The 26,394-nt window shown below is 42.5% G+C and overlaps 1 long non-coding RNA gene across 1 annotated transcript in view; it reads right to left on the bottom strand.

Moving 5' to 3' along the window:
* Window positions 1-442: 442 nt before the first annotated feature.
* LOC102398252 overlaps window positions 443-26,394 on the bottom strand; it is a 62,323-nt gene continuing 36,371 nt past the window's right edge. The window contains exons 2-3 of the long non-coding RNA XR_003103535.3: window positions 3,119-3,554; window positions 443-1,092 (exon numbers count right to left, since the gene is read on the bottom strand). This is a non-coding gene — a long non-coding RNA (uncharacterized LOC102398252). The remainder of the gene's footprint in view (window positions 1,093-3,118; window positions 3,555-26,394) is intronic.

The raw sequence follows: 26,394 nt of genomic DNA, 5'->3' as shown, positions 1-26,394 counted from the left end.
TGCATTGGAGAAGGAAATGGCAACCCACTCCAGTGTTCTTGCCTGGAGAATCCCAGGGACGGGGGAGCCTAGTGGGCTGCCATCTATGGGGTCGCACAGAGTCAGACACGACTGAAGCAACTTAGCAGCAGCAGCAGCAGCAGCAAGTAGTTGCTCAGGCTTCCCTGGTGGCTCAGCGGTAAAGAATATGCCTGCAATGTGGGAGACCCAGGTTGGATCCCTGGGTTGGGAAGATCCCCTCGAGGAAGGCATGGCAACCCACTCTAAGTACTCTTGCTTGGAGTATCCCATGGACAGAGGAGACTGGCAGGCTGCAGTCCATAGGGTCGCACAGATTCGGACACAACAGAAGCGACTAAGCAGCAGCAGCAAGTCGTTGCTCAATATGTGTTTTTAAAATGAAAGTTATTGAATGAGTAGAGATAATAAGTGACAAGAAGCCTTCCACCCTGTGATATTTTATTTAAAATTTCTGAAACATCAAAATATTAACATTTTCTAAATTAGGGTAGCAGATATGAGTATACATTATCTTTATACTATTTTTCATATTTGAAAATTTCTGTGATATTTAAAAACCAAGATGAGTAATGAAAATGATAGCAGTATGATAGAAATGTCTTTCTTCAAGGATCTCATCACTTAATTAGGGAATTTTTCCAAGGGCACCTGATTGCAGAAGTCTGTGGGCTGTATATTTTTAGGGGTTGACTGGCTTGCAGTTGAAAAAAAAAAAAAAAAGCAAATAGTCTAAATCTTTAAAAGCAGGAGTTGATACTACTTGTCCAGTTTGCAAGGTATCCTAGGAATCAGCAGATAAGCACTTTGGTATTTTTTAATACACATCCTTGCACATTCATGACGATGAAGCATGGTCAACAAGAACTGGATGGATTCCAAGCAGCATGGTGTTGACTAGCTGTGTACCTGGGGGTTGGTGGAAAGCCTCTTTAGAACTGTAGCAAAATATCTGTTTCCTCCTTAGGGTCAGATCTCCTCATTCTCTTCTTCATCCTGCACTCTTCCTGGAATATTGATCTGTATGGACCACATCAGTGGATGCTCATGACTCTGCCTTCTGGTTGGGTTCAACTAGAAGTCAGAGGAAGGGAAGAAGAAGAAGGTCAGGTTGCTTCACCCTTCTGTTTCCTTCCTATAAAGTTGCCTCCAGCTGGCAGTGTCCCTCGACTAAAGGTCATTGCTTCTCTCATATAGAGTGGCAGTGATACACGACTCTGTGTCTCTTGCCCTCTCTATCTCTTGGGTCCAGGAAACATCTCTATTCCTCATCTCTGTGGGCCTGGGTATTATAGACTCATTAAGAAGTGCCTTAAGCCTGCACACATACAGCTTTGAAAACAGTCCCTCTGTATATAAACATCCCAATTTAGCCTCTTCTGAGTGGGCCATCTATTTTCTTTTGGGATTCTGATTAATCAAGTCTTGAACCATGACATCTAAGCTTTACCGCCTCACCAGTGGCTAGCACCCAGGTTTCTCTCCTTCACTTAGCAGATGCCAGGAGAGAACTTCAGATAATTCCCTTTAAATATTAAACTCCTGTCTGTACCTGGTGTTTAGAAAAAAAGATTTTTTCTAAATCTTTTCATCATCTTCTTTTCTGCCACAAAGTCATAGAAACTGAAATGCTAAATTACTAAGAAACACTTGAAAACATATTGTCAGCATGAAATAATTCCAGTCCTCCTTTAATAAATTCTACCTTCTGATGACTTTTGATCAGTTTGTGATCCTCATATATTAGTACACTAGTATATACAAATATTTATACATCAGAGGGGGAAATCTAAACTTTCATTCTACCATGTAATGATGAAAAGGGAATGTGTGTAATTTAGTGTAATTTGAAATATTATGGAAAGCAACAATCAGTGGAAATGGAAATGTCTGGGATAATGTCCCTGGGCCTGGCCAGGGATGTCTGGTGAAACCCACAATTCCTCAAGGCCTTCACACATACTGGTCCCTCTGCCTGAATACTCTGCCTGCCTCTCCCACTCTTCATCTGGCTAATTCCTATTTATCCTTCAGCAAACTGCTTTAATGTCACAACCTCAGATAAATCTCTGATGCAAGTCTAAATTAACCCCCACCTCCTGTCAATTCTCTCTGATAGAACCCAGTTCTTTTCCTTTATCATAATTGTGTGTGTGTTAGTTTCTCAGTTATGTCCGACTCTTTGGGACCCCATGGACAGTAGCCTGCCAGGCTCCTCTGTCCATGGGATTCTCCAGGCAAGAATACTGGAGTGGGTTGCCATTTCCTTCTCCAGGGGATCTTCCTGACCTAGGAATCAAACCCAGGTCTCCTGCATTGCAGGCAGACTCTCTACAGTCTGAGCTACCAGGGAAGCCCCAGAGTTATCACAACATAAAGTATATATTTATATCTATGTTCATTGTCCAATGTCGATCTCACCCATGAGGACAGAAATAAGTTTTGTTTGGTTCCCCCACTATGTTTGAATTCTTTATCAGTAGCAGGGGCCCAACCAATAGTCATGAAATAAATGAATGTGTGAAGTTCTTACAAAGGAAGAGCCACTGCTCATAATATATGAATTATAATTCCATTTATAGTACTGTTATCAAAGGTGGATTATTGCTGTTCCTTAAATTTAAGAGGATGTCCCTAGACAAATTAAAATAAATCTATTTATTTATCTACTGTAGATTTGCATTTTATGAGTCATGTTTTGTTCCAAGAAGGCAAAAGCCCAGCCAAAAACTTGTCATGCTGCTGCTGCTGCTGTTGCTACTGCTAAGTCGCTTCAGTCGTGTCTGACTCTGTGCGACCCCATAGACGGCAGCTCACCAGGCTCCCCCGTCCCTGGGATTCTCCAGGCAAGAACACTGGAGTGGGTTGCCATTTCCTTCTCCAATGCATGAAAGTGAAAAGTCAAAGTGAAGTCGCTCAGTCGTGTCCGACTCTCAGCGACCCCATGGACTGCAGCCTTCCAGGCTCCTCCGTCCATGGGATTCTCCAGGCAAGAGTACTGGAGTGGGGTGCCATTGCCTTCTCCGAAGAACTTGTCATAAACAGTCCTAAAAAATAAAAGTCCTTTCTTAAAGTTATAATGAGATGTACTAGGGGATACCTGCTGGTTTTGCCTGTCCAACTTCCTTTGCCGTTCTTTAGTTTACAGAACCAAGGGCCACCATGTGTGACCTCTCTGGGGTTGTGCACTCCCCGACTCCAGGAGGTCCCATTCACATACACTACATCATGAATTAGAGTTCTGAAGCTGGGCAGCATGGTGGCCATGACATCACTCTTCTGTTGGTGAACACTTCTCATACACTGTATCATCCAGTCTGTGCATGGGCTCCCTTGCCAAAGAGGTGGACACGTGATCCAAGCCAGTCGATCAAAAAACTGTCTTCAGAAATCACCGCTACTTATTGTAGAACTATATATATATATCGGGATTTCCAGTACTAAGAAGTATGAACGTCTCGAGCTGCGAAAGGTCCTTTTGCCACATAATGACAAAAAACCTGTCTGCGAGGGACGTCAACATACAGGAAGCAGAGCTGAAAGAAGGAAAGCATGAAACAGATCTTTGATGATCAGAGCTGATCCCCCGCCCTGCCTAAGCTACTCCTGGACTTTTCAGTTATGTGATCTAGTTAAGTTCCCTCCCTTGTTTAGTCAAGTTTGAGTTGAACCTCTGTTACTTACAATTCCAAGAGCACTGGCTAATACAGTCAACCTTGTTTTCTGCTTAACAGGAAACTAAATTTGCTTCTTGTGACACCAATGACATCATGTATCTGCCTACAGTCCTCCAATTGCTTCTCATGGTGCCCAGAAAAAAGCCAGCTGTCCACACGTCACGGCCAGCAGATCTCTACACGGTCTGACCTTACCTCCTCCCACCCTCCCTGCCTTTCGCTCAGTGTGCATCAGGAATCCTGACCCTGGTGATCCTTACAAGAGCCAAGCATGCTGCTACCAGAGGTTGTTTGCACTTGACATTCCCTTGTCTGGTACATGCTTCTTCCAGTTTATCTGCTTGACTATATTCTGTTCTCTGTACACATGTGAACTTCCCTCATCATCCCATCTTAAAATCTTACTTTTCCTCTTTGTATTAGTTTCCTAAGAGTTCCATAACAAAGTACCACAAATTGGATGTCTCGATTCAACAGCAATGTATCGTTTCACAATTCTGGAAGCTAGAAGTCTGAGATCAAGATGTTGGCAGAGTTGGTTTGTTCTGAAAGCTGTGAGGGACTACCTGTTCCATACCTTGCTCCTAGCTTCCAGTGGCTTGCTGGCACTCATTGGCATCCTTCGGCTTATAGAAGCACCATCCAAATCTCAGCCTTCATCTTCACATGACATTCACCCTGTGTGTGTGTCTGTCACTGTGTCCTAACTTCCCCTTTTTGTAAGAACTCCAGTCATATTGGATTAGGGCCTCCTCCAATGACCTCATCTTGCCTTGATCATCTGCAAAGATCCTATTTTCAAATAAGGTCGCATTCACAGGTACTGAGAATTAACATCTTTTTGAAGGGACATAATTCATCCCATAACACTCCTCTTAAGCTATCTTATTTTTCTTTATAGTATGTACCTGACATTATAAACTATGTTTATACTGATTTAATGCCTTTCTCTACTTCAACTAGGCCGTAAGTCCCATGAGCATGTAGGTGTAATATTATATCCACAGTTGGGTTTTTTCCCCAGTTTTTAAAACAGTGCCTGGTATATAGGGGGTAAGCAATCAAAATTTGTTAAATGAGTTAATACTACATAGGAAAATGGGCCCTATTTTAAAATATAAAGTCTGAAACTTCTTTGTGCATAGTCAATTATCTGAAGAAACTAAATCTTCTCTGATGGCTTTAATACATGTATTAAAGAGTCTAAGACTTACTGGAGATCTACAAAAAAAATCTCTGTCACAAACTAACATACCATTCCTTTGAAAATAGAAGGGTGGGTAGAAACACTCTAAGGAAGAATGGAATTTGGGAGTGGTAGGTTGAGAGGGGACATGTGAGAAGTGGTAGAAGTTAAATAAGTTTATGAGTGGTCAAGCTCTGGCAAAATCCTGCAGTGGTCATTGTTTTGTCTGACTTCATGATAGAAGTATGCCAGTAGCCTTCAATGAAGTTACATTGTTTTCATTATTAAAAAGTAATACTAATGCGAAAGCAAATTTTGCCTGCTGCAGATATTAGAAGTGCCCCCTGGGGTACAGCTCTGTCAAGTTGTATTATCATTATCTGTCTTTCAGCTGATGCCCCCATTGGAATATGAGCTGAGAGTAGGGTCTGTGTCTTTTTAACCCACAACCAGTCAAAAAACAAGTGATTAATTAACTATCAGTGTATCTGCAGCACACACACACACACACACACAAAGAGTTAAGAGCCCTTACTTACATAAGGCTTTTTAGAAATCAATAAGACAGGTGACCCAGTAGATCAAAGGAAGTGCAGATGTCATATAAACATAACAAGTTGCTCAATCTTGCCAGTAGCCAGGGAAATGAAAATTAAAATCATAACAAAATTGAATTTTTGCCCATCTGCTTGGCAAAAGTTGAAAAGATTGATAACTTCCAGGCTGGTGAGGGTGTAGATAACCAGGTGCTCTCAAACTTCTGAGTGTGGGATTGTATGTGGAACTGTATGTCCAATTTCAGAATACACTGACCTTTTGACCTAAAAATCCTACCTTTAAGCTTCTCTCCTACAAAATAGGCCGTCTTTAAAATAATACATATCAATAAGTCTCCAGAATTTCATTATAGGAAAAACATAGGGGTCTCATTTGGTTTTAAACAAATCAAGAATATGATTATTTTTGCACTTTTGAGTTTGTGGAGTAAAATTCCTGCTCTCAACAGAATTAATTATCAATTAAGTAGCAGAAGCAACATTTATCAAATGTCAACTGGAAGCAAAGAATGTTGTTTGATTCCCTAATTCTGTTTAGTCACGAATATTTAAGAAAGTCACTCTTAGCTTCTACCAGTCTAAACCACCCTAAACCAGTCTCTGAGGGAAGTAAACCCTTAGCCCCAAAGGTGAGCTTAGAAAGTGAGAAGTCAAGTGGGCAGGCGCCCTGCGCAGTAAACTCAGCTTTTGCGCTCAGATTTCACCCTGTGCTCTTCCCATCCCCAGTTGTTTCTGTTTACAATTAAAGAGGGGAAAGTGCTTTTTAGAGCAAGAATTGCCACAACCATTTTCTCATACTCAGGGAGTGGCTTAATATGTGTATTTATAACATATCCAGCGAAAATGCCAGGCAGCCCTCTTTGAATAGAAGAGATGACTCCTCCCACTGAGAAACAAAAGGCATTTTTATCACACTGAAGTCCTCTGCTTAAGGAAGTGAGAAGAACATCAACTTTTCCTAGGGATAGGGAGGAGGTGAAGATCATGGAAGATTTGAGGGGTTTGGGAGGGAAAGCAAAGGCTCCCCTAGAAGGGGGATGGAATTGGGTCTAGCAGGATGCTGGAGGCCGGGCGGTGCTCCCATAATGCGATAATGTGCTCTCCCCAGACCTGCCCCGGCCACTCCGGGCTTTGGAGTGAGGTCTGGCTCTTTCCAGGGCAGCCACAGCCGTGACTGAGGCAGGCGGTGGCCAGGGCCCAGCTATTTCCACCAGACAGAGGACCCCTGTACTGACCAGGCAGAGTGCCCCTCATTTTGACAAAGCCTTTGTCAAAATGAAGCCTGGGTCAGATGGCTTCCCTCCCTTTTGTTTCTCAGCTCTTACTCCCCAGAAACCCTTCCCCACTTCCCTCTGTCAACACCTGCTCCCCAGAGAGCTGACTGGCACAACCAGAGACCCCTTGTTTACCCCTGCCAAAATTTCTACACCAGTGGGATTTTTCTTTAGACTCTGAAAGAGACCATTTCTTATTTTAATTTCAAGTTCAGGAATTAAAATCAAATAATTGCCAGTTTGCTCTGTGCCACACAGTCACTGCTTAACTTCAGAGAACAGCTGGCTTTGTCTCGGTGAACAATCGCACTTTTCCTCAAGATTGTATTCCTTTCCTTTTTTGTTGTTAAAGAGAAATGAGAGAAATTCTAGGGGGAGAAGACCTGCAAATGGTGATACAAAAACTTGTAACTTTTATGAGCAATGGAATCCTAATTTCAGAATAAAAAAAAAGACCTCCTAGTTTATTCTAAATAAAGCCCCTAACTTTGCATCAAAGGGTTGGTCCATAGAGCACTTGAAAGTTGTAATCTAGAGTTCCAGTTACAAAAGCAAATAAGTAAACAACAAAAAACAGCTTTGCAACCATCTTAGTAAAAACAGTGAACATTTCAAGTAATTATAACTTGTGTTTGTATTATTCAGAATGACTATAACACTGGCTGGTAACCCCCATCTAGATGAACTACCGCTTATGTTACTGAAGTAGATGATAAAGTTCAGTGTTTGGGATCTCATGGTTTTTTTCAACTGGATGTATTTTTCTTTTCATTGTTTTCAACTCACCAATTGTATCTGTTGAAAAGACAGTTCCATTTTCAGAAAAAACAACACACGAGGCCATTTGACCTTTTGGGTCTATGTGCTGAGGAAATTGTGAGGCAATCATGAATTCAGTGCAGTGTATTTATTGCGGGGGGGCATTCTGGGTTTTTTAAGAAGATCAAACAAGCTCAAAAATGTGTAACTTAAAAGAAACAATAAATAGTTGCTACTTGTTTAATAACCTTTTAAATCTATCAGCAAGGAGGCTGGCATTTGAAATGGCTTCTCTGAGTATTTATTAAGGGAATATATTTGTCGATTCCCTTTATTCTCTAAATGCTCTTTTCTCCATACTCGTTTGCCATCTCTGCTGAAATTATATCTCCACTTGTCTCTTTCTCACTTTGAAAAAGCAGGAGCTCACCTTCAGCCCCAGTCTGCTTCACCTTCATTAATCCACTTTGTACCTGGGCTGGCCTGGAGCAAATGGGGTTACGATGAGACTTCTCAGCCTCTTAGGAAGACCACGGTCCCTACACCTTTCAGCTGTTGCTTTGAGGGTCTGCTGCACCATCCACCGTCTCCCTTCCAGTGTCCCACTGACCCAGTAGTTCCCGGGCGAGGTGGCTGCTGACCTAAGTCCACCTGTATCTGATTTCTGTTGACACCATAGAACAGCCCACTTGTCTAACAAAAGGGTGGTTCCAGCTACAAATTACATGCAGACGGTCAGGTTATCTTCTCTGGGCTGCTAAAATTGAGACAGCATTTTTTAAGTCAAAGGCAATCACCTGAATGTTTACTTCTGTACATATATGTGTATATTATATGTTCAATGACAGTGATGGGGTCTATTCAGGATCATGGAGTACAGGATATTCCCACAGCTAGAAACATATGTGCATAAATGTTAGTGCTGCCCATATCATCAATGGAAAATTGTTTTCCTGTTTAAGTCTTAAATAGTTTAAATAGGAATTACTCAATAATATTCATTGCTATTTTTAGTAATAGCTCAAAATAAGTAGTTCCTTTGTAAAGAGTTTGTGATCTAAACAAGACATGTCAAGCCAACTCCTAAAAAAATCAGCTCAGAAAAACCTAGGCTTCTAACATTTGGGGGAAAAACTAGTCTTAGAAGTTGCCCTTTGTTGCATTTCCCCAAGCTAGGATTGTTCAAAGTTTTTCTTTACACCACTGAATAAGTGGATAAGGCTTGCTGATCGTCCTCTTTAATTCATGGTGTATTACTAAATAATAATGTGAGTGAGAGAAGGAGGAGGAGGAAAGGACACAGAGCTGGAAGGCTATCTGGCTCAGGCTCCATGTTTATGAAAGGCCTGGAATTTGGGCTTTTGACTCACCTCCAAAGGAGGTTACACAAAAATATTCTGATAGACTGGTTGAAAGAAGACACCCCTGATACAAATTCAAAATTGAGATCCCTGACTAAACTACATCACCTTTTGTGTTAAAAGTTAAGTCTTTTAACTATCTTCTGACTAGCACAACTGTCTGGCGTCATAATTTCTTTTGTGTGAAAGGCATCAATTGTTAAAATGTGGACATTTAAAACGCCACCAATTTTTATTAGGGAAAAACAGTTTGGGAATTCCCTGGCAGTCCAGTGGTTAGGACTCCATGCTTTCACTGCAGAGGGCATGGGTTTGATGCCTGGTCAGGAAACTAAAATCTCACAAGCTGTGCAGAGTAGCCAGTAAAAAAAGTTTAATATTCTGGGGACCTCAAAAAATAATGGAAGCAGCCAGGATCTCCCTCAGCTTTTGAGAAGCTCTGAAATTATTTGGTTAGAATGCAAATATTTCCATGATGTAGCAGGAACATTTTTAGGTAACCCTAAGATACTATGACTAAGAAATCTGGAAATAAGGAAATTGTAGGAAAGAATGAGTTGTATGCGTCAAATGAAGACTCAATACATACCTTTTTGTTTTTCCTCCATGCTAAATTTCATGGGCTTCCATGAGTCTTACTATTACAACCTATTTAATGCATATTTAAAATATTCAATATTTGCATCTTTAAAGCATGCATTCTCAATTTGAAATTACTAACTTTGCCTTGGTAATCTTAGAGAAGCAGCATGTGTGAGAAGTTGTGAATGTTCAACCAGAGTAAACTGAGTGATGAAAAATGTTCTTGAATCCTGAGGCCTGGAGCACTAAAATAAAACCGGATATGTAAGATTCTTTCAAAGCCTAGTCTTACAGAAATGCCTTAAAGGAGAAAGGAGTGACAAAACAATAGGAAAGTCAACTCATCTGGGTTAGAAGGGAAGGTTAATTCTGGGTAGCAGGTCAACAGAGGTCATTTGAATTATAAATATCTTGAAAGGGAACTTCTTCATCTTGTCTGCCCCGTTCCCACAACTTCTGGGGAAACATTCATAGTTATTTCAGCAAATCCAGTACAGTGTTGGGAACAACCATTTTGGGACTGAAATACGAAGCCAACTGTCTAGTTGGATGGGGGAAATTATATCTTTGAGACCAATAGGAGTTGGTCTAGAGACATTTTGAGAAGATACAAAGGGCACCAAGGGTGAAAGGAATGTTCGAGTCTGAATTCCATCTCTGCTACAGGGTCAGTGTATTCCTGATGGTCTTAAGTGCTCAAAGTGAAAACACAATATAAGGAGGAAGGCTCATGTCCACCCCGGGGAGTCCGGAGTCCTAAAGCCTAAAATAGAATCTACTGAGTAATGAGAGCACAAGCTGTAACCTGCTAGAATTACACAAAACGCAGATGGAAGTAAGATTTTAAAAATCCACAGTGAGAGTCCAGGAAAAGGTACAACACACACAGGTAACTAAGGGCTTGGTTTATGGTGACAAGGAACAACTTCAAAGGCAAACCCTGTGAATGGTCCCTGATGTTTTTGGATCTCTGTGTCACATCTCAGTATATGATATGAAGGTGAAGGGCCCTCTCAGGGTGGATATATGCTCTATACATATGATCTCAAGTATTCCTCTTAGCAGCACTGTGAATTGGGGATTTTTATTCCCATTTTACAAATAATGAAACAATCTCAAAGAAGGATCTCAAGTCGTTTACCCAAGATCAAGTGGGAAAGTTGGACTTTGGGTCCACACTCTTTCTTCAGTATCATTCTGTGTCTTTCTTGCTGGTACTTTAACTGCTGCTTGCAAATGAACCAGACTTTTCCTCTCTTTAAGAGGAATCACCCAAGATTGAAATATGGAATCGTCTTCAACCCTTCCAGTCAATTATTTCACCAATATTTATTGAGTACCTACTACAAGCTAGGCATTGACATAAAGAACAAGTGAAATATAATGCCTGCTGTCAGAAAGTATAGTTCATATGTGGACTCGGTTACTAAAGTTTGTTGCACTTATTTTTCATAATCTATCCCCATCTTTATTTTCTGAGTGTCTCCCCTGTTCAGGCCCTTACTCCCTGCTGCTTGGACAATAGACTTAAAACTGATCTCTATCTGTTACAGCTAGGGTCAAAGGAGAACTACTCACAGAGTTGTGGGCACAGTAAAAAAAATTTAAAGTAATGCAGAGGCATCAGAAACTAGCAACAGTGGGAAGCAATGAGCATGCCTAGGGCCAGCTTGTTCCAGAGCTGCCGTCCCTTAGGAGCTATAGTCAGCTCCTAAGTCAGGAGGCAGGCAGTCTGATGCCTCTCTTCTCTTTCTCTCTGATCTGCTGGTACAGCCCTCTGCTCAGACTCAGAAGCCAGCCAGCCCCAAATCTGAAATCTGCAGAGGTCAGCCTCCCTTCTCAGAGGAATCAAATAGCAGCAAATGGAGACTAACCAGTTCTCTATTCGTCCACTCAACAAATATGTACTGGATGTGTGGTCTATGATAGGCACGGTGGCTGCAATAGTGAGCAGAATGGATCTTTCCTCCATGGAGCTTATACTTTGGTGGGGGCCACTGAGAAAAAAATCAAACACAAATGAGCCTAATCCAAATGGAAGAAGAGCTGCAAAGAAAAGGAACCCAGTTCAATAAGAGAATATAGTGGAGGAAACTCAGTCAACTTTGAGAGCCAAGAAGGCTTCCTCAAGAAAGGGACAGTATCTGAAAGACAAAGGAGGAGATTAGAGAGGAGAGTAAGAACTGGAGAGCAAATTTAAGCAGAAGACACTGTGGGCAAAGTGCCCTCCCTGCTCATGCTGGGAGGGAGCAAGGCTCATCCAGGGAACAAAGAGACACGCAGCGGAGGACAGGACTGGTGGAAGAACAGGAGCCAGGAGAGGGCCCAGGGCTCAACAGGGAAGGCTTTATGGGTCAGGGTAAGGATTTTGGTTTATATCTTAATAGCAAGTGGGAAACCAACAGAGTTTTCATGCAGGGAGGGAATGAGGATAGGGGTGGACCCAAGTCAGATGTCAGAACTATTTGGGAAGTTTACTCTGGGCACAGTATGGAGGCTGAATGGAAGGGGTGGAGACCAGCTTGAGGCTGTTATGGAAGTCCAGGTGAGAGAGTGAGCGCACAACTTGCGATGGTGGCAGTGGAGATGAAGGGCAGGGAAGATCTTAAGGGTGATTCACGCACCGTAACAGGACTCGGCGGGGCCCTGAGCATGGGGGTGACGGAAGTGAAGTGCCAGGATGACTCCTAGGACTTGGACAAATGATTGAGGTATTCACTGAGCTAGGGAACCATGGTAGGCCAGGTTTGGAAATGTTATCAGTTGAATTGTGTGCCCTCAAAACAGATAGGCTAAAGTCCTAACCCCAGTACCTCTGAATGTAGGTCTCAGGGTGAGGACTTTAGTCTATTAGGTTAAAGAATGTGACCTTATTTGCTTACAGAGTTAAAATGAGATCATTAGGGTGGGCCTTAATCCAAAGTGACTCGATGTTCTTTTAAAAAGGGGAAAGAATTCCCCGGCAGTCCAGTGGTTAGGACTTCGCACTCTCACTGTCGAGGGCCCAGATGCAACCCCTGGTCAGGGAACTGAGATCCTACAAGCCACAAAGCGCAGCTTAAAAAAAAGGCAGAGAATTTGGACACACATATGTGCAGAGGGAAGATCATGTGAAAGCACAGGAAGAACACCATTGATAAGCCAAGGAATGCCTGAGGTTACCAGAAGCTGGGCCAGAGGCATGAAACAGATTATTTCTCATCTCCCTTGGAAGGGACCAAGCCTGCCAACACCTTGATTTTGGACTTCTAGCCTCCAAAACTGTGAAGCAATACATTTATGTTATTTAAACTACTCAATTTGTGGGACTTTGTTCTAGTAGCCATAGCAAACTAATACAGGCCTGAAAATCAGAAATTTGACCCTGAACGAATGGAGCTGAAGGGGCTATTTGAGAAGCAGTATAGCAAAACAATTGAGAGCGTGGACCACAGTACAGAACCATCTGCTCTGGAGTGACCTAGCTTTGCTATTTACCAGCTGTGGGAGTGCACACAAGTTAATGTAAAACATTTAGCCTCAGTCTCCTTACCTGTAGCTAGGAATATTACCTTTCTCATAGAGTTCTTATAAGGAGCAAATGAGCTAATTTAAAGAACTTAAAACAGTGCCTGTCACATAGTAGGCACTATAGAAGAGTTTATTTAAATATGTACAAATACATAAAGCATCTAAATATTGAATAGAGTTGGTTATAGGAGTCTGGAATTCAAAGAGAGTCCTGAGTTCTAAAATTGGGAGTCGCAGACATGTATCTGAAATTGCAGAGGAGAACATGATGGCCTAGAAAGTGTGGGATGAAAGAGGATAGGGCTTCTGCCCAAGTCTTGACATCTCCAGCATTTAATGGCTGGATAGAGGAGGTTGAAGGCTTCCCTGGTGGCTCAGTAGTAAAGAATCCACCTACAAATGCAGAAGATGCGGGTTTGATCCTTCACCCGGGAAGATCCCCTGAAGAAGGAAATGGCTACCCACTGCAATATTCTTGCCTGGGAAATCCCATGGACAGAGGTCCCTGGGGCGAAATAGTCAGACACAACTTAGAGACTGACCAACAAGAGTGAGGAGGTTGAATGTTCAAAGGAGATAGAAAAATGGCTAAAGAAAACCATAGTGAGAGGCCATCTCACATCTACAGGAGAGCTGTTAAGCTGACTTGTGTCCCCCAGAATTCATAAGTTGAAGCCTTAACCCCCAGTGTAACTATATTTGGAGATAAGGCCTTTTGTTGTTCAGTCGCTAAGTTGTGTCTGACTCTTGGCAACCTCATGGACTGCAGCACACCAGGCTCCCCTGTCCTTCACTGTCTCCCAGAGTTTGCTCAGGTTCATGTCCACTGAGTCAGTGATGCTCTCTAACCATCTCATCTCTGCTGCCCCTTTTCTGTTTGCCTCAATCTTTCCCGGCATCAGGGTCTTTTCCAGTAAGTCGGCTCTTCACATCAGGTGGCCAAAGTATTACAGCTTTAGCATCAGTTCTTCTAATGAATATTCAGGACTGATTTCCTTTAGGATTGATTGGTTTGATCCCCTTGCAGTCCAAGGGTCTCTCAGGAGTCTTCTCCAGCATCACAATTCAAAAGCATCACTTCTTTGGCTGTCAACCTTCTTTATGGTCCAACTCTCACATCCATACATGACTACTGGAGAAACCATAGCTTTAACTATACAGACCTTTGTTGGCAAAATGATGTCTCTGCTTTTTAATATGCTGTCTAGGTTTGTCATAGCTTTTCTTCCAAGAAGCAAGTGTCTTTTATTTTCATGGATTTAGTCACAGTCCGCAGTGATTTTGGAACCCAAGAAAATAAAATCTGTCACTGCTTCCACTTTTTCCCCTTCTGTTCTCCATGAAGTGATGGGACCGGATGCCAGGATCTTAGTTTTTTGAATGTTGAGTTTTAGCCAGCTTTTCACTCTTCTCTTTCACCTTCATCAAGAAGCTCTTTGGTTCCTCTTCACCTTCTGCTATTAGAGTGGTATCATCTGCTTATCTGAGGTAATTAAAGAGGTCACTGAAGTTAAATGAAGTAATAGGGTGCAGTCCTAATTCAGTAGCCCTGAGGATGAGATGGTTGGATGGTACCACCAACTCAATGGACATGGGTTTGGGTAAACTCCAGGAGTTGGTGATGAACAGGGAGGCCTGGCATGCTGTGGTTCATGGGGTCACAAAGAGTTGGACACGACTGAGTGACTGAACTGAACTGAACTGATATTCTTATAAAGAAGAAGAGACACTAGACATGAGGTCTTTTAGGCCATGTGAGGACAGGGCAAGAAGGTACTCTCTGCAAACCAGGAAGAGAGGCCTAATCAGAAACTAACCCTGCTGGCATCTTGATCTTGGACTTCCAGCTTCCACAACTGTAAGAAAACAAATTTCTGTTGTTTAAGCCAACCAGTCTGTGGTATTCTGTTATGGCAGCTCAAGCAAACTAATATAAGGACTATAATTTAAAGAATGGAAAATAATATGTGTTGGTGAGGTTGTGGAGAAATTGGAACCCTCATACATTGCAAGTGAGATTGTAAAATGGTACATCTACTGTGGAGCTTTCTCAAAAAGCTAAAATAAAATTATCACATGACTCGGCAATTTCACTTCTAGGTGTATATCCAGAAGAAATGCAAAGAAGGACTCAAACAGCTACTTGCATGCCCCTGTTCCCTGGTGGACACAACACTAGAGGTCATCAACAGATGTGATATATCCATACACTGGAATATTATTCATAATTTCATGAAAAGAGATAAATTTCTACTACATGCTACAACAGGGATGAACCTTGAAAATGTCGTGATAAGTGAAATAAGCCAGACACAATGGACAAATACTGTACAATTACACTTATATAAAATGTCTAGAATAGGCCAGTTCATAGAGACAGAAAGTAGCTTAGAAGTTACCAGGGACTAGGGAAGGGAGATATGGGAGTTATTGCTTAATGGGTACAGAATTTCTATTTTAAAAAATTATGGAAAGAGTTGGTGGTGATAGTTGTACAGCATCATAGATGTCTTTATTACCACTGAATTGTACACTTAAAATAGCTAAAAACACAAATTTTACATACATTTTACTACAATAAAAAGATAACCGAGACGTTTAAAGAAAGAAAGAGTGTGGCATTGTGGAGGCAAAGAAAATAAAGTCTGCAGTAGGAGGAAGCAGTGAAGAATGTTAAAGGTGAATAACTGAACTAATTTCATTTGGCAAGAACTACTCAATGAAAGATGGCAGGAGAAGTCAGATGCCATGGATTGAGGAATAAGTGAAAGAGGAGAAAATAAGTGAAAGAGTATGGCTGAAGATAAGTCCTTCAAAAAGCTTGGTGTAGGGCTTGTAAGGGCTTCCCTGGTGGCTCAGACAGTAAAGCATCTGCCTGCAATGCAGGAGACCCAGGTTCGATTCCTGGGTCGGGAAGATCCCCTGGAGAAGGAAATGGCAACCCACTCTAGCACTCTTGCCTGGAAAATCCCATGGACGGAGGAGCATGATAGGCTACAGTCCATGGGGTTGCTAAGAGTTGGACCCGACTGAGCGACTTCACTTTCACTTTCAAAGAGGAATAAGATAAGGTAGTGGCTGGAGGGGGCTAAAGACCTGGGGCTTTTCCTTTGTAAGAGGAAAGAGTTGAATATGTTTGATGTTCATGGGAAAGAGTTTAAAAAGAGTAGTTGCATAAGAATGAATGAATCAGCTAGGGGTAAGGTGCTTGAGGTGGGTAAGGTGCTTGAGATGGGTAGATCTGATAGACAGAGTGCCTGGAGAACTAAGGACATAGGTTCATAACATTGAGGTGGGGCAGCAGAGATCAAAGCCAGGGTGCAGGGTTAGCTTGGAACAGCAAGAGAAATGCAGGTCAGGAAGCAACAATTAGAACTGGACATGGAACAACAGGCTAGTTCCAAATAGGAAAAGGAGTACGTCAAGGCTGTATATTGTCACCCTGCTTATTTAACTTCTATGCAGAGGACATCATGAGAATCGCTGGGCTGGAAGAAGCACAAGCTGGAATCAAGATTGCCAGGAGAAATATCAATAACCTCAGATATGCAGATGGTACCACCCTTATGGCAGAAAGTGAAGAGGAACTAAAAAGCCTGCTGATGAAAGTGAAAGTGGAGAGTGAAAAAGTTGGCTTAAAGCTCAGCATTCAGAAAACTAAGATCATGGCATCTGGTCCCATCACTTCATGGCAAATAGATGGGGAAACAGTGGAAACAGTGTCAGACTTTATTTTTGGGGGGCTCGAAAATCACTGCAGATGGTGACTGCAGCCATGAAATTAAAAGACATTTGCTCCCTGGAAGAAAAGTTATGATCAACCTAGATAGCATATTGAAAAGCAGAGACATTACTTTGCCAACAAAGGTCCGTCTAGTCAAGGCTATGGTTTTTCCAGAGGTCATGTATGGATGCAAGAGTTGGATTGTGAAGAAAGCTGAGCGCCGAAGAATTGATGCTTTTGAACTGTGGTGTTAGAGAAGACTCTTGAGAGTCCCTTGGACTGCAAGGAGATCCAACCAGTCCATTCTAAAGGAGATCAGTCCTGGGTGTTCTTTGGAAGGACTGATGCTAAGGCTGAAGCTCCAATACTTTGGCCACCTCATGCGAAGACTTGACTCATTGGAAAAGACTCTGATGCTGGGAGCGACTGGGGGCAAGAGGAGAAGGGGACGACAGAGGATGAGATGGCTGGATGGCATCACCGACTCGATGGACATGAGTTTGAGTGAACTCCGGGAGATGGTGATGGGCAGGGAGGCCTGGTGTGCTGCGATTCACGGGGTCGCAAAGAGTCGGACAGGACTGAGCAACTGAACTGAACTGAACTGAAAGCCAGATGAAGAGAATGAGAGATGAGGGAGGTGGGAAGCTGAGAAGATTCAGTTCTCTGGAGTGAAAGGTGAGATCCACTAGCTGGAGGTCGCAGAGGATTAGAAAGGAGGATAAAGGTTTACGATAATAGAAGAGAGTTGAGATCAACATGTAAGAAAATGAACAGAAAAGCAAAGGGGAGTTGTCTGGCCATGCAGAGGGCTCTTTGAAAGTTGGCCATCCTGAATGTATCTTGCACCAGTTTGCCCTGAAGCACTGCTCAGCTCCTGGAGTCAGATATGGGGAAAGCACAGAAGGAAGGCCTTGTCCTGGGTTAGAGTTTTCCCAGGTGGTATGGAATTGGAGCTGCAGGAGAGTTTAAAGCTGAAGAGGCAGAGGCCAAGGGAAGTTCCTGGGGGGCCCAGGGCTCTGGGGGTGGAGGAGACATGGCAGGCAGGGGTCAGTGAGTGGGATGCAGAGAGCAGTGTTATGTGCCCCCCATGCTTGGCAGGGGAACATTTTCAAATTATGATTCCTACTCCATTACTCCCTTTAAACCCACCAACTTAAGTATAGACTGACCTTGCATTAAAACACTTCCCCAAAGGGCATAAGGTCACCATTTTAGACATATCTCTAAAACCTTCTCCATTATCTTCAACCCCTTCTGTACTTCTGGGTATACCTACCCAGTTGAGTGAGTTTTTGAGTGAAAGTTGCTCAGTCATATCCAACTGTTTACAACCCCATGGACTATAAAGTAAGTCCATGGAATTCTCCAGGCCAGAATACTGGAGTAGGTAGCCTTTCCCTTCTCCAGGGGATCTTCCCAACCCAGGGATCTCCCGCATTGCAGGCTGATTCTTTACCAGCTGAGCCACCAGGGGTACCTGCCCAGTGCTGAGCCAAATTGGACCATAAGTATCTCCAGTGCTTTCTCACCTCTATGGCTTTATTTACTTATTTTGCTCCCTCAGGAATGCCCTCTCCATAACATAAATCCCTCCTTTATCAGTGTTCTTATGGTGTTAAACACTCTTATTACAGCACATTTGGCTGTAGTTTTTTATTAACATTTGTAGAGGTTATCTGTTGTGTTCATCTTCTCAACATCTCTTCCTCCCTAGCCTCTCCCTCCCTTTGATAGCAAGTTTACCCTGCAGTTAAAAAACTGACCCGCCTTCATTCATTGTGGATATAGTGTAGCTCTCAGATGTGGCACCAGGCCTCTCTGGGTATAGTTATAGGCACATGACCCAAACCAGGTCAGTCAGCGTCTCTTTGCAGGATGGTGTCTGTGGAAGGTGAAGAGATCTCTCTTTCTTTAGGTCTACTAGCTGAGATGATGCAAGCCAGAAGTCATCTGTGACCAGCATGCACACCATGCACACCACAATTTCTAACCATTACCGCATAGAGGAAGCCCAGTTGTAATGGGGAAAAAAGAGGAGGCCCAAACAGAGATTACGTTCTTTGATTTCTGAGACCCACTTATGCCTGGTGCCCTTCTGGGCCTCACAGCTGTACATGCCATTCAAGTGCCTCTTCTGTTTAAGGTGGCATGAGCTGGTTTTGTTTACTTGCCCCTAATCAGGTCTCGAGGAATGCACATCATCTCCTGTGTTAGATGCTAGGTCGTCAACTAGATACAGAAACTGTATCCCAGCTCCTGGCATAAAGAATACTCGGTAACATGAAATAAATGTTAAAACCCTAAGAATCATTCCAGGTCCAATTTAAATTTCATTTACTTCCATAAAATTTTGCTGAGCCCCCAAATCAATTGTGATCACTCTCATGACACCCAGTGGCACTTTATAGATTCTGCTGCATATTTTTGTTGTGTTCTTGGTCATCTGTCCCTATCAGAGAACAAGTGAGTTGGAGGCAAGATTTAAGTCTGTGTAGTAACTCAATAAAAGTTAACTGTTCAAAATTGAACTCCTGTGTGCCAGCTGTTGTGCAGAGAGAAAAAAGAAAGATAGATGAGGCTCACTTTCTGCTCTGAGATGCTCGAGGCACATGTTCAACTAATGTTGTGAATTGCCTTGGCCTGAATAGAAAATGAATACAGAAAAAAAGTAACATATATCCCTTATGGAGAAACAAAGCTCTAGACTGAGAGCAAAAGATATTTTTATCAGGAAGTGTCAAAACATGAGAAACAAGCTCGGAAACATTTTATAAATAGATCAGGAACCAAATACCCTGGAAATATAAAACTGCTTCGTAAATAAAGGCCAACACAACATTTCCCTGGACATAATTTAGCAACTGCAGGAGGCACTAAATCCTCTTTTCATCGTGTTCAAATTTCTTTCCAACTAAATACGGGCAGGTTAAGCTGATCCTCTGTGTGTGTCTCACCTTGGGTAGACACAATGGCTGTAAAATGCTCTGCTTCTCCAGAAAACAGTGGAGAACCCTGGTGGAAGTTGACATTGTTCCAACTATTCCAGCTCTTTAAGTTAAATATGGTAGCAGAACTCAACCCTGAGGTACCCTTAGTCCCCCAAACAGAGACTTGCAGTCTGCAGCTGTTCTAGGAATTAGTGTTGAATGGTGAACAACTCAAACCAAATCTTCCCTCTCAAGGTGTGATCACATCCAACTTCCTCACGTTATTTCCTCTTCTGCCTTCTTTAGAGGTTTAAGAGTATAGCCCCGGACAGTCAAATGGAAGCAAAAGTTTATGCAAGAATCCAGGACTCTTACTTAGTCTAATCCCTAGACAGCCTTGGGGGAATCAGGCAAAAGGCATCTGGGCATAGACACCCAAAGTGATTATGTCATGTCAGTGGTTAGAGCATTGTTCAGTGTCCTCAGTTGCCCAAAAGCTTTCCTGTTGCAGTTAAGATGTGGAGGAACCAGCTGGCTGGTTGCCTAATAGGATGTCATCACAAAGTGGCATTTCCGCCCCCACCCCAGGAGTTGGTGATGGACAGGGAAGCCTGGCATGCTGCAGTCCATGGAGTCACAAAGAGTCAGACACGACTGAGCGACTGAACTGAACTGAACAAAGTGGCATTACCAAAGCAAAGCACCAAAGGCTCAGGGCCTCAACTTTTCTGGAGCAAAAACCTGATTAGACCTACTCTCTCAAGAGAGGTATGTTAGGGTTCTCCAGAGAAACAGAACCAATAGGATATATAGAAATACATAAGAGGGGGTTTATTACAAGAATTGGCTCACGTGGCTTTGGAAGATGAGAAGTCATTCGGTCCACAAGCCAGAGGCCAAGGAAGGCTGACAGCACAATTGTGTCTGAGTCCATTGGCTTTTGAGGATGGGGGGAGGGGCTGATGGTAAGTCCCCGTCTCTGTTGGAAAGCTCAAGAACCAATAGCCTCAGGATCCAAGGGCAGGGAAAGATCAATATCTCAGCTGAGAAAGCAGATTCACCCTTCCTTTGTCTTTTGATCTGTTCAGGCCCATCTCATCGGTGAAGGAGATCTTCCTTACATGGTCTGCTAATTCAAATGCTAATCTCTTTCAGAGACACCCTCACAGATATACTCAGAAATAATTATTTACCAGCTACCTGGGCATCCTTTAGCCCAGTGAAGCTGATACATAAAACTAGCCATCATAGTAGGGGTAGTCAAACTCTGGGAAACTGAGCTGCACTCCCCAAAACGTTTCCCAAAGGGCCAGAGATTGAACCAGCCTGAAATTTAGTCTTTCTTTCCGAAATAAACACAGTAATTTATGCACGAAAAAGTAAATGGATTTTTTTCTTTTTCTATTTGGCTTATGAGAATAGGGGATTTGTATGTTACATGCTTTTCCATAGTTTGAATTTTTTAAATAGCCATGTTTTAATTTAATAATAAAACATGCATTTTTAAGTTGTTGCAGCACATAATTCATCTGTGAGACCAATTTTTAGTTCTGTGAGGGTAGGGACCTTGTTTTGTTTTCCCTTGCCCCTGTACCTCCAGCAGACAGGCCAATACCTAAGACATGGCATGTGCTGAATAAATAACCTTCTTGACTCCTGTCAATCTGTTCTTATTTAACAAATGCTCACAGTCACGTAGGACTTCCCTGGTGGCTCAGCGGGTGGAGAATCTGCCTACAATGCAGGAGACCCGGATTGGATCCTTGGGTCTGGAAGATCCCCTGGAGGAAGGCATGGCAATCTACTCCAGTATTCTTGCCTGGAGAATCCCGTGACCAGAGGAGCCTGGTGGGCTACAGTCCATGGGATTGCAAAGAGTCCAACACAACAGAAGCACCTGAGCACGCACACACAGTCACGTAGATCAGGGAAAGCTGACTACTTTACAGACTATCAGAGTCTTTAGACACTAAATACTCCATAATTTCCCAGCTTACAGATAGTGCCCATTAGTGGCTTGTGAAATCTATGTAGTGAATCATGACTGGCATTATAAAAAATAGAATAGAATCCAGTAGAAAAAAAAAACAGAGTACATATAATAGGGGTATTGTTTCATGAAATTTTGTTTCCTTTTTGCACACACTGTGATGAAGTAAAACATGTTTCTTAACTTGGGGTTGTGGTCAAAAGGTTTGAGAGTCACTGATCTAGTTTAACTTAGACACACACCCTGCTGTCCCAGCCATAACAAAGCACTGTCAGTTCCCCAAAAACATCAGGCTATTTTCTACGCTGGAGGACTTGGCACTTACTGTGCCCTCTACCTGAAATGGCCTTGCCCTCGTCTGCTTGGGGCTTCTGGCTTACTTAAAAAAATTTTGTTTCATTTTCTACTGGGATATAGCTGACTAACAGTGTTGTGATAGTTTAGGTGAATCCTGAAGGGGCTCAGCCATACACATCCATGCGTCCATTCTCCCCAGACCCCCCTCCCACCCAAGCTGCCACACAACTTTGAGCAGAGTTCCATGTCCGACACAGTAGGTCCTTGTTGGTTATCTGTTTTAAATATAGCAGGGCGTACCTGTCCATCACAAAGTCTGTGAGTCTCTTTCTCTTTTATAAGTTCATCCCCTGGCTTACTTTTCAAGATGCTGCTCAAGCCTCTTTCCTATGAACCCCTCCATCCCTCTTCCAAGCCAAGCCAAGCCAGACTCCCTCCCTCCTGCCTGCTTCCACCTGACATCGCAGAGCTGTGCGCTGGGCAGTGATCCTGTCACAGGCAGCCACCTCTTCTACTAGTGTGTGCCCCAGCAAGTGTGGACTTCGTGGTCTTCACCTTCACATTGCCGGGGCCTCACATGATGACTATAACAGCCAGTATGTGACTATCAAATAATTACAGGGAAAGGCCTTTGTGAGGGACAAGGCAGCTCCTTACTCAGGCTCCTCCATCCATGGATTTTCCAGGCAAGAGTACTAGAGTGGGGTGCCATTGCCTTCTCCGAATGAAACAGAACCACACCCAAATTTGAGCATTCAGATTTTCAGTAATAAGTGAAAAAAAGCAAGATATAGCACAATATGCATAATGATGTATACTGCCCGTGTGTGTGTGTGTGTGTGTGTGACCACAGAAATAGCTTTGGAAGAATACAAAGGAAAGTGGTAACAATGGCTGCCGCCTGGGGACAGGCAGAGAAAGGAGACTTATATTTCACTATCTGTCTCTTGATTTTTGTGCTATGTGCATGGACTATAGAGCACTATAATTAATGAAGAAATATTACTCCAAAATATTTTTATAAACAATGAATGTGAGAAAACCAAGATTTATGGCTTCTAAATATTCCATAACTCATAAAGGTATAATTATTTTTTATTGACTGATATTTTTTATTTTGACTGATATTTTTTTAAAAGCCTTTATTCTTCTGTGAAGCTGAAGATAAACCTAGAAATTTTCTGATTTATAGCAAAAAGGAGAATTGGCATCTCCCCTAAGCAGGAGAGCTGTCTGGGTGTAAGAGGGAGACTGGGGTGGGTGGAATTACAGTTTTTATGAAATAAGCAAACCTCCAATCTTTATGGAAAATGCAGATCCTACAAAGGCCTGACTAATGAACACTCAGCAGTTGTTGAAGAAGGCAATTGTAACAAAGAATAATCTAAATCAATTTTGTAACCTTTTGGAGAACAAGGTTCTTCCTCCAGTCCTCCGGCTGGGCCCTCCTAATTCTTCATCTCATTAAAATATTCTTTTATATAAGCCTAATTGTCAGAATTAAAAGAGCTGCTTATTACAGACTTGGGTTTCTATGGCAACAGTAAAATAAACGCCAAAGTGTCTGAAGCATTGAGAAAAATAATATACGCTAATAATAGGTAGCCCAGTGAATCCTTTTATAAGACAAGTAATTAAAACCCAGCTACTCTACTTGTTGTAACAAGAATGGCTGTGGAGATCTGCAAACTTTTTAAAACCCAGCAAAACGTCCTCTGCTAAAGTCACTGAAATGATTCTATTCCAAGTTTTGGTGATAAATCTGTTAGTGAAAGAAAATAGTATTTTCCCTTTTACAGTGTATGCTCAAAACCTGTCCCTTGCATTTTCTCTCTCTCTCTCTTTTTCTGTTCCTCTCTTTCTTTCTTTTTCTTCTTTTTTTTTTTTTGCTGAAATCCTGGCAGGGGTGATCGTGGCCCCAGGTTGGGGCCTGCCCTGTATCTGTGTGTAAAACACAGGGAAGCTGACTCCCTTCCACTGTATCGGCCACGCTCGTCTCCCTAGAGGATGAACCTTAAACGGTGTTCCATCTCAGACAGGGACCCAGAGATGGGCCTTCTTGGTTCATGTTTTTGAACTTAAGTTCTTTTCTGCAGTAAGTTCTTTTCTTGATTTATGGTATAGCAAATGGCATAATTCTCTGTATTAGTTAGCTAGGGCTGCCATAACCAAGTAGATGGCTTAAACAAGAAACACTAATTTTCTCACAATTCTGGAGGCAGGAAGTCCAAGATTGAGGTGTGGGCACAGTCGATTCCTTCTGAGGGCTCTCTCCTTGGCTGGTAGATGGCCAACTTCTCTGTGTCTTCACGTGCTCTTTTCTCTGTGTCTGCCTGTGTGCAGAGCTCTTCTTATAGGACACCAGTCATCGTGGGTCACAGCCCACCCTAAAGCCCAGCCTAAACACCTAGTTTTAACTTAAGTGTCTCTTTAAAGACTCTCTCCAAATACAGTTACATTTCTAGGTATTGGGGATTAGGACTTCAATATATGAATTGTGTGGGTGCACAGTTTGGTCCCTAACAATAAGCGTGCTCATTGACAGCATGACTTTGATGCCCTTCCCATCAGGTAGGGCTCTACTCAGTGTAACTGGTAGCCTTGTTCCCAGTTACAGGAAGAAGGGATTAGGACACAGAAGAAGAGATTAGGACATAGAGGGAGAATGCCGCGTGAACATGAAGACAGCCGTCTGTAAGCCAAGGATGAGATCATACCTTGATCTCGGACTTCTAGCTTCCAGAATTGTGAGAGAGTAAATTCCTGCTGATTAAGCCACCCAGTCTGTGGTATTGTTGTGGCAGCTTTAGCAGACGCTCACGCTGGAAGAGGCAGGAGGAAATGGGGGCCACTGCCTTTTCTGAAAACCTGCCACACCCCTGAGACCTTAAGCTCCCTGTGGCTTGGGATTCTGTTGTTCCTGTGCACCGTCAGCATTCAGTAAATATTGTCTGTTTTTAGGCCATCTTTCAAGGCAAGAGAAGAAAGAGAAGCCAGACAAGGTGGTGAAAAATCAGGGAAATATGAGAAAACCAGAAGAACGTTTATGTTGCAGAAGCCAGAGGACAAGAGCATCTTGGGAAGAGATCTTTGGAGATCTCAAGGAGGAGAGGGCTGAGAAGGAGCCACTGGCTGCAAGGATGAAAACAGTGTTGGCCAAGGAGAACTTTACATTCTTACCATGTGTTTCTACTTCTTAAAATATTCCACCATAAGAATATATAATATTATATGCAAAAAAATGTTTAACATATAGTAATCTTTAAAGAAAGAGAGTTAAAATCCTCTCTGGGCCTTCTACCCCTACCTTCTGCAAGTACTCCCTGCTAGGAGTTTAGTGCACATTCTCAAACATTACAAGGATTGCAAAATGGCGTGGACCCTGGGAGGGCAATTTGGCAAAGTAATAATAATAATAACCTAAGTTATATACCAATAAAGTTCTTTTAAAAAGTTACAAAGGTCTAAACCCTCCAGATGTACTCACACATGCAAAATGACACTGTGTACAAGGATATTCGCTGTAGCTTTATTTGTTATGGGAAAAGTCTGGAAATAATCCAAGAGTCTTCCAATAAGGGATGGTTAAAAACTGTGCTAGAGTCGCACAATGGAATCTCCATGCTGCCGTTTAAAAAAAAAAACAGAATGAGGAAGCTCTCCTTGTAGTGATTTGGAAAGATTTCCAAGATAGATTAAGCGAAAAGAAAGGTATAGAGCAGCTGTGTGTTCCTTTTATGTAAGCAAGGAGGCAAAAGAAGACTACACTTATACATATATTTTTAATTTGCATATGCTTGCATGAAAACCCCCTGGAGGGATAAGAAAACAAATAGAATTGGTTATCTGGGGAGAAGAGTGTAGATTGGAACTTAGGTGGGACTATTCTTGATTATTTTCTCATTTCTATGCACAGTATCCTTAGATCCTTATAGCAAATCTGAGGCCAGTGTTATTATAATAGTATCCCAATTTTACAGATGAATGTTAGAATTAGACTAAGTGCCTTACTTACCCAATTATCAACTAACACAACTGACAAACATGGAGCCTCATTAAAGCATAACTCTGCCTAACTGCAAAACCCACGGTGTAACATATTTTAGACTGTGCCCCTGGAGAAGGAAATGGCACCCCACTCCAGTACTCTTGCCTGGAGAATCCCATGGACAGAGGAGCCTGGTGGGTTACAGTCCACAGGGTCGCAAAGAGTCGGACACGACTGAGCAACTTCACTTTCACTTTCTGAATAAACATGGACCCTCAGATTTATCATCCGAGGTCTTCAGATTTATCATAACATGGGTCTTCAGATTTATCATCTAAAATGAATGGTCTCTAAGGCAGGATAATCAAGTTAACAGCCAAACATATTTTAAGGTGTTTATACACAAACAAGGGGCCAGAAATGGGGAGAGATTCTTTATTAAGTAGACTGGTTTTAAAGGCAGTTTGTGTTTATTTGTTCCTTTGTCGGCTTCTTAGCCTCTCCAATGTCTATTTTGGAATAAGCAAGTGGAGGAGGAGAT

The sequence above is a fragment of the Bubalus bubalis genome, chromosome 15 (assembly GCF_019923935.1).
Source record: "Bubalus bubalis isolate 160015118507 breed Murrah chromosome 15, NDDB_SH_1, whole genome shotgun sequence".
NCBI classification, from domain to species: Eukaryota; Metazoa; Chordata; class Mammalia; order Artiodactyla; family Bovidae; genus Bubalus; species Bubalus bubalis.
This window is presented reverse-complemented; position numbering and strand designations above follow the sequence as displayed.